The following is an 8115-nucleotide window of genomic DNA, read 5'->3' on the forward strand; positions in this document are numbered from 1 at the left end:
ACTCGGTTAATAAAGGAAAGTTGGATGGAACCAGTGTTAACCAAGCTCACTCGGTTACCAAAGGAAGTTTGTGAAGATGTATTGTTAACCAAGTTTACTAGGTTAACCTAGAAAAATCATTTTAGTGTTTACCGAGCTGGGTCAGCTAACAAAGGATTTTCATGTTTTAGAAAATTGAGTTTAATGAATTTGTTTGTTGGTTCTAGCCGACTGAAAAAGTGAATATTAATCGTTGTAAGTTATATTCAAGCCAACTTGACAATGTATATGATATAAGTATAAGGTCAAGTTTAGGATTGAATGTGTAAGAATGTGTGGAAGATAAGAAGATGCTTAGAGGAAGCGAATTGGAAGGATAAACAAAATATCCTTGTTGGGCTGTAACAATTAATTTGATCAGGAAGGATAAAGTATGTGAGCCAGAATTGAGATTTGAAATTAGCAATATAGTTGCATCAATAATTAATGCATTTCATTGTTACTCTCTAACCATTGTAGTAGTGAACTAAATCTTTTAATAGAGTTAACCTAACAACTATTTGCCAAATCCTCTAACAAGGTGGCATTTCTAGATTGAAGTGTCTAAAGAGCTCTTACAAGGCCACTCCTAATAGGGTGATTAAATCCTCTAACAGGGTCACACTTAACCGTATGTTTTGTAACCTTTAACAAGGTTGGCTCCAAACAGGCCTCACTTTAGAAAAGTGAAAAATAATAAGTAGTTGCAATTGGTGGTTTGTCCTAAATTAGGTTTCCACATTAAATCTTGGTGTCACTTGTGTTCATGGTATTTATTTTATGTATATGCAACTAAGTTAATTAAGGGTAATCACACTTATCTACCTAAGTTATGCATGTTCAGTATTTATTGAGTTACAGTTGTTAATTTAGTATTTGTCGAGTTACAACATATTGTTAGTGTTAACCGAGTGCTTGTGTGTTAATTGAGTGACAACAGTTTCAACAGAGTTTATGTTTTGTATTGACATCTAAGGGCTCTGAGATTTATTTTTAGTGATAACTGATTCACCCCTCCCCTCTCAATTACTCCTCTTATATTTCCAAAAATTGGTATCAGAGCTTTTGGTGCTTGTAGAGAAGGTTTCATGGACCTAAGCTAAAGATCAAGATGTCTTATAGAAGAGAGATGCAAAAGTTGAATAGAGATAACTTCGAGGCATGAAAGGAACTTATGAAGCTACATCTAACAATCATTAATGATCCAGGTCTAAAATATTTGAATACCCAATATAAGGCTCCTACTAGAACATTGACTATGGAGGAGATTGTTGAAAACAAGAATCATAACATTATGATGATTGGCATTGCATCTACTCTTAACTATGCTGAATTTGATGAAGTCAAAGGATGTGCTACTACTCATGAGATGTGGACCAAAATAAAAGATATCTATGGAGGTGATGATAATGTGAGAAGAGCCAAGGTAGAAAGATTGAGAGGTTAGTTTGATCAAATGAAGATGAGGGAAGACAAAAACATTGCAAAATATGTCAAAATGATCAAAGCTAGTGTAAGTGTAATTAAATCCTTTGGAGGGAAAATTGATGATGAGATAGTGGTCAACAAGATACTTAGAACCCTTTTTCCAATCTAAGCAATTAGAGTGACAGCTATTCAAGAGATGAGATGTGATCCAAATAATAAGATAACCTTGGATGCTCTAGTGGGAAGATTGAAAGCATTTGAGCTAGATAACTATGATAATTATGTTCCTAGTTCTAGTAATCTTGAGTCTGCATTTGAAGCTAAGTTGTCACTCAAGAAGAAGGCTAAAGAGTCTAAAGGAAAACAATCTAAAAGTGAAGAGGAAGACAGTTCTGACAGTGATCTTCAAGCCATTGAAGCCCTGCTTGTAAGAAGATATCACAAAAGAAAAGAAAAGTACAAAGGAAAAATTTCTCTAATCTATTTTTCTTGTGAAAAACTTGGTCACATTGCTATAAGGTGTCCAAATAGAGAAAACAATGAAGAAAAGAAGAACATCAAGTACTGATGATGATGAAATGGTTTATATTGTTGTAAAATATGAATTAGATAATGAAGAAGATAAGATAACACTTATTTCTCATGTTAGCAAAAATGATACATGGATTATTGGTAGTGATTGTTCTTATCATATGACTAATGATAAAAAAAAGTTTGGAAATATGGAAGATTATGATGGTGGGAGTGTAAGACTTGGAAACAATGAGCCATGTTGCATAAAATGAAAAGGTTGTATTTCTCTAACCAATGAACTCAAATGTGATAATACTTATTGGGTTGAAAGACTAAAACATAATCTATTGAGTGTGGCATAGTTGAATAACATTAGGTTCAAGGTAGAATTCATGAATGGGAAGGCCAAGCTACTAGATAGAAAAATAAATCTAGTTGGGTCAGGTAATCAAACAAAAGGCAACTTATTCTACCTAGATCTAAGTGAGAGTTCATGTTTCATTGCTCAAGTAAAAGAAAACTGGTTATGGCATAAAAGATTGTGTCATCTGAACTTTGATAACTTGATCAAGATAAGAAAAAACAAAAGAGTAAGAGGTATTCCTAGTCTGAGGAAACCTAATATGGGCATGTTCAAGAATTGTCAAATTGGTAAGATGGGCAAGACAAGTATCAAGAGCAAGAACTATCATTTTGAAGAAGTCTTGGAGCTGGTTCATATAGACCTTTGTGGACCTATTGACATAAAAAAAAAAATTCATTTAATTTGTTGATGATTATTCTAGGATGATGACAATAATGTATTTGAAAGATAAGTTTGAAGCTTTTCAAAAGTTCAAGTGGTATTTGGCTAGAGTTGAGAAAGAAACAAGAAAGAAAAATAAGTGTTTGAGGTTAGATAGAGGAGGAGAATTTATTTCTAATGAATTCAATGAATTTTGCACTAAAAAAGGAATCAAAAGACAAGTATCAGCCCCTGGTACACCTTAGCAAAATGGTATAGCAGAAAAAAGGAACAAATCAATCATGGATTGTGCAAGAACCCTAATGATAGAAAAGAATGTTGCAATCAAATACTAGAAGGAACCAATCAATACAATTGTACATACCTTATACAGAGTACAAACTAAAGAAAGACTCAAACAAACTCCTTATGAACTATGGTATGACTATAAACCTAATGTAAGTTACTTCAAAGTATTTGGTAGCAAATGTTATATTTTGAAGGAGACTATAAAAGGTAAATTTGATGTCAAAAGTGATGAAGGCATATTCCTAGGATACTCCAGTAGAAGTAAAGCATACAAATGTTTGAATATAAATTCTCATAAGATCATAGAAAGTAAAAATGTGAAGATTGATGAGTTTGCAGAAAAGAGTGAAAAACAGAGCATCAAAGAACCTGAAGACTACATAAAGTTTATCTAGTTTGAACCTGATACATTGCCTAATCCAATTAGAAGTCAATAGACTTCACCTACCAAGTCCCCAAAATCTCTAGAAGCACCCAAGTTGTAGCCAATGCAACCCGAGTCACAGTTTGAAGGATCTGAGTTGCAGTCAAAAGTTGTTGAGTTGCAACTAGTGCAACCCAAGTCTGAGTCTAAAGGACTTGAGTCATAGATAATGGGACCCAAGCATGATGCAAAAGGTCATGGTGAGGCAAGTGGAATAAGTTCTAAATCCAAAGTGCATGTATTAGCAAGATAAGAAGGCACCATGCACCTAAGCAGATCATTGGAGACAAATCAGATGGTACAATGACAATGATAAAATTGAAAGGTACATGTTTTCTTACTAAATTTGAACCTAGAATAGTTAAAGATAATTTGGATAATGAAAGCTAGATTGAAGCAATGAATGAAGAGATATAACATATAGAAATGAATAAGACCTAGAATCTTGTTCCTAGACCCAAGGATGATAATATAATTGGCACTAAGTGGGTTTTTAGAAATAAGTTGAATGAAGATAAAGAATTTTAAAGAAACAAAGCAAGGTTAGTATTCAAAGGTTACTCTCAAGAGGAAGATATTGATTATGGTGAAACTTTTTTCTCCTGTTGCAAAATTAGAAAGTGTTAGGACTCTATTTGCTTATTTTGTACATGAAATATTTAAAGTATATTAGAGGAATGTAAAATCTACATTCTTGAATGGAATTCTAGAAGAAGAAGTCTACATAGAGCAACCTGAAGGTTTTGTAGATCCTAGCAAAAAGGATAACTGCAAAAAGTATTATATGATCTCAAACAAGCTCCTAGAGCTTGGTATGATAGACTTCAAAACTATTTGATGAAGATTGGTTTTCAAAGGACAAATGATAACAACAACCTATTCATTAAAGAAGGACCAGATAACAAGATTGTGTTGGTAGAAATCTTTATGGATGATACACTATTTACTAGAAATAATGATTTGTGCAAATCTATTTTAGAGGAAATGAGTAAGGAATTTGAAATGTCAATTTTTGGAGAAATCAAATTCTTTGTTGGCTTGTAGATTCAATAGAAGAAAGATGGTATCTACATTACTCAATCTAAGTATATCAAGGAGATACTAAGAAGTTTAGAATGGAGGATTTAAGACCAGTTGGAACACCTATGTCTACTGGACATAAGGTTTCCAAAAAGGATGATTCCAAGGAGGTAGATCAGACCACTTATAGATCTACATTGATTGGAAAAATTTTGTATGTAGTACATACTAGGCCTGATATAGCATTAGGAGTTGGTATGGTGGCAAGCTTTTTAGCTAATCCTAAAGAAAACCATATGATGGAAATAAAGAGAATCATGAGGTTTCTAAAGAGTATTAAATATTATGGATTATGGTACAAGAAAGGATGCAACTTAGATTTGAAAGTCTTCACTGATGCAGATTGGTCAGGAAGTGTTGATGACAGAAAGAGCACCAGTGGTGGAGCATTCTTTCTTAGTAAGAGACTAGTGTCTTAGATAAGTAAGAAGCAAAATTGCATCTCTCAATCTACAACAATGGAAAAGTATGTTGTAGAAACAATTAATAGTTCCAATATTGTTTGGTTCAAACTACTGTTGGCAGGTATGAAGGTAGAAATCAAGGATCCAATGGTTATCTTTTGTGATAACACTAGTGCAATCAATATATCAAATAATCTTGTGATGCATACCAAGACCAAGCACATTGCAATAAAATATCATTTTCTAAGAGAATTGGTGCAAGAAAAAGAGGTGAGATTGGAATATGTGAATACTAAAGAACAAATTGTAGACATATTCACCAAGCCATTACCTAAGGATGCATTTTTGTATCTAACATGTAAGATAGGGGAATTCCCCTATTTGAAGCTCACTAAATGAAGTTTAGTGATGCATCAATTAGAGCATGTTGAAAATTAGTCAAGTTGATACAATAATGAAAGGACATACTACATATGAATCTGTACATATGTACATTGGAATTCACTGAATATTGTCTTTGGCATAAGATGTCAAAGAGGGAGAGTATAGTGTCATATCCTAGATTTTTTTTTGAAGATGTCAAAGAAGGTGAATTTGTGAAAGATGTCAAAGAAGGAGAACTTGGTCTGACATCAAAGAGGGAGAGTTTTCTATCAGAAGAAAATGTTGAAGATAGAGAAAAATTTGAGAGTTTGCTGATAGAGGGAGTTCACACTGATAGAAGGAGTTCTCATGGATGAGAATTAGAATGAAACCAAGGATATTATCCTTGCTATTATTTTTCTCTAAAATTTCATTGTATTATGACATCTTGTGTTGCCATTAATGCCAAAGAGGGAGATTGTTGAAAATAATTGATCAATTAAATATTATCTTTGATGTTACACAAAATGTCATATCTTTACTAGTCAGTGTATCCCAAGCTCAATCAGGCAATGAAGACAGTTTCCTGTGTTTGCCTAGCATTCCAGTGTTTTCCAAGTTCAAAAGAAAATGTCTACCAAGTTCACTTAAGTACTTAAGAGAAGTTCACAGAAGTTGAGTGTGAACTAAGCTCACTCGGTTAACAAAGGAAAGTTGGATGGAACCAGTGTTAATCAAACTCACTCGATTACCAAAGGAAGTTTGCAAAGATGCAGTGTTAACTGAGTTCACTGGGTTAACACATAAAAATCATTTCAGTGTTACTATCTACCAAGCTAGGTCGACTAACAAAGGAATTTCTTGTTTTAGAAAATTGAGTTTAATAAATTTGTTTTTTTGTTCTAGCTGATTGAAAAATGAATATTAATTGTTGTAAGTTGTATTCAACCCAACTTGACAGTGTATATGATATAAGTATAAGGTTAAGTTGAGGATTGAATGTGTAAGATGTGTGGAAGATAAGAAGATTCTTAAAGGAAGTGAATTGGAAGGATAAAAAAAATATCCGTGTTGGGCTACAACGATTAATCTAATCAAGAAGGATCAAGTATTTGAGCTAGAATTGAGATTTGAAATCAGAAATACAGTTGCATAAGCAATCAGGTCATTTCATTATTATTCTCTAACCATTGTAGAAGTGAACTAAATCTCTTAACAAAGTTAGCCTAACAACTATTTTCCAAATCTTTTAACAAGGTGACATTTCTAGATTGAAGTCTCTAAAGAACTCTAACAAGGCCACTCCTAATAGGGTGATTAAATCCTCTAACAGGGTCACATCTAATAGTGTGTTTTGTAACCTTTAATAGGGCTAGCTCCTAATAGGGCTCACTTCAGAAAAATAAAAAATAGTAACTAGTTGCAATTGGTGGTTTTTCCCAAATTGGGTTTCCACGATAAATCTTGGTGTCACTTGTGTTCATGCTATTTATTTTATGTGTATGCAACTAAGTTAATTAAGGTTAATCATACTTATCATCCTTAGTTATGCATGTGCAATATTTACCAAGTTACAATTGTTAATTCAATATTTACTAAGTTACAACATATTGTTAATGGTAACCGAGTGCCTGTGTATTAATCGAGTGACAACTATTTCAGTAGAGTTTATGTTTTGTACTAACATCTAAGGGATCTGAGATTTATTTTTAGTCATAATTGATTCACCCCTCTCCCCTTAGTTACTCCTCTTATATTTCCAATAGTGTGTAGAATGTTTTAAGGTTGAACTTCTATTATGTAATGATCGAGAATCTTCTGTAAGTTGTTTTTGAAAGCATAAGTAGGGATGTTAGGTTTACATTAGGTATCACTTAGAGAGCTTAGATTAGATGTTCTAGAAAGAGAGAATTTAGAGTTGGATTGTGGATCTTGAAGTTGTATCTTTGAATTGGTCGTAACCTAGATGACCTTATAGTTGGGTATGTATGCTGATAACTTGATGAATCAATAAAGAATTTGTGTTTCTTCTCCCCTTGGTGTTGTTCTCTATGTTGTTTGCTTCCATTGTGTTTATTCAAGGAGGTGGTTAGATAGTTAGGTGTGTCTCTAGCCTCGGCCTTTCCATCTCTCCTTGTGTCAGGTGGTATCAAAGCTTTAAGTTCATCCTTGAGGAGATTGGATCATGTAGAACCCCAAGTTGACTTGGTTTTAGGGTGAAAAATCTATGGATTTGACCTATAACTTGTAGAGGGTTACGATCTTGTAGGAACTTGTTTGTCAAGATGGTTCGAGGTAGAGGAAGTGTTGACACTTTTATTATGGACATGTTGAGGCAAATTCCAACCATATTAGAGGTGACAACCTAGAGAAGAGGAGTGCATCTTGATGATGTGATTGATGATAAAATAATTGCACCAAATCCTAATTCAGAGCCCAAGGAAGATCAAGATGAGGAAAGATTGTTGATAGTATTATCTAGGGCACATTTAAATCCTACTGTGCAAGTTGTTCCTTATGATGGAAAGTTGGACACTAATGTTGTGTTGTATTAGATTTATGATATGGAGAAGATCTTTGAGTTTGAAGGCACTTCTGATAATAGAAAGGTGAAGATTGTAGTTACTAAGTTGAAAGGTCATCCCTCACAGTGGTGGGAGCATTTGAAAACTGAGGAATTCTATAGGTTGGACATCAGATCTGCACATGTGGATGATGAGGTTGAGAAAGTTGCAAGGTATTTAAATGGATTGAGATCTAAAATTCAAGATGAGATAAGCTTTGTGAAATTGGGAAGTGTCGAAGAAGCATATCAAAATGCCTTGAAAGATGAAGAGATCTTGATAAAGAAG

This window comes from Cupressus sempervirens, chromosome 5 (genome assembly GCF_028749045.1).
Source record: "Cupressus sempervirens isolate cs-2001-9-10 chromosome 5, ASM2874904v1, whole genome shotgun sequence".
NCBI classification, from domain to species: Eukaryota; Viridiplantae; Streptophyta; class Pinopsida; order Cupressales; family Cupressaceae; genus Cupressus; species Cupressus sempervirens.